The sequence below is a fragment of the Austrofundulus limnaeus genome, unplaced genomic scaffold, assembly GCF_001266775.1.
Source record: "Austrofundulus limnaeus strain Quisiro unplaced genomic scaffold, Austrofundulus_limnaeus-1.0 Scaffold64, whole genome shotgun sequence".
Lineage (NCBI taxonomy): Eukaryota > Metazoa > Chordata > Actinopteri > Cyprinodontiformes > Rivulidae > Austrofundulus > Austrofundulus limnaeus.
In genome coordinates, this window is record NW_013952466.1 from 800,127 (window position 1) to 801,512 (window position 1,386).

Genomic DNA, 1,386 nt, shown 5'->3' on the forward strand with positions numbered 1-1,386 from the left:
GAAATTTGCACATTACAGCAGCTCAGAACAGGAGAGGGTGAAATAAAATAAAGAAAGATAAGTAAAAGGAAAAAAAACTATACTCGTGATATAATTAATATACAATAAAAATATAATTAATATAAATTAAATGTAATTTTTAGCTATTTCAGCTAATTTTAGCTTGTGTCAGCTAAATCCACCCCAATAATCGTTTTAGCTTCTTACTGCTTAATTCAGCATGTGTTCTTCCTGCCTTTTTGATTTGATTTGATTTATTGATTCAACAGGAAAATATTACTAAAACCTGATTCAGCATAATTGCTGTTTTACAGCAGGTTCCTGTTCTGCAGCACATAAAACACTCAGAATTACAGCATCACAATCACATCATTAGTATTTTTGGATTTTTGGTTGGACGAGCATGTGTTGAATGTTTTATACAAACTGTTCAAACTACAGGCCTCCTCATTGACCACTGGGTGGTGCTCTGGTGCAACACATGACAGTGTGCCTGATGAGTGCACACACTGTGATTGTGTTTATCTGTGTAAGTGCCCAGGAGAATCTGTCAAAACATCCATCCTAGTCCCTGTACATCTCTGCTTATCAGAGAGCACAGGTTTCCTGGTTTTACCTGCAGTCACCTGCAGCAGGCCTCTGCAGGGAAGACTGAGGAGGAAGCAATTACAGGAGCGAGCAATGGGAAACAGATGCGCAATTATGACYACAGAGGTTTGCACTTACCTCGCTCATTGCCCCGGCCTTGATGCTGGAATTCATAATGCAATCCACAGAACACAAATAYCTTATTACATCTTCATCAAACAGAGAGTGCTGTGAGTACTGATCATCACAAGCACAAGTCAGAGTCAATGTTTAGGCTGTGAAAGCACTGTTGTTTTTACTGATGAACTGACAGAGTCTCAGTGAATTTAATACATACTGAGGACTGAAGACCTGTAATAGACTGAAGTAGCCAGCTCCTACAAAATCTTTCTAACTTTGAAAGTCATGATGGTGGAAATAATCTGAATTCACACTGGTTTTCTACTACTTTTGTAAGTATTTTGCAATCAAAGTACTTCTGCATACTTTGAGCTGTTTTAGTCATTTAGGAATAATCTACTATGAGTTGTAGTCCTAGCAAGTCTGARTTTTCAATAAAGATAAATAATAATCAGCTGACCAGTTTCATTGTTCCATGTTGGCCACATTAATAACAACAACAGGCCATGCCTGTGCACATTTAACCAGTTCAGTAGTAGGAAAATATGCAGCAGCAGCTGCTACAGTCAGTACCTCAGAATGATTTTTAATATAAATTTTAAGAGTACACGTTTGTTCTAAACACTGTTAAATACATGTTTATATAATCTAATTTATTTTTGTTTTGATTTGTTAAGT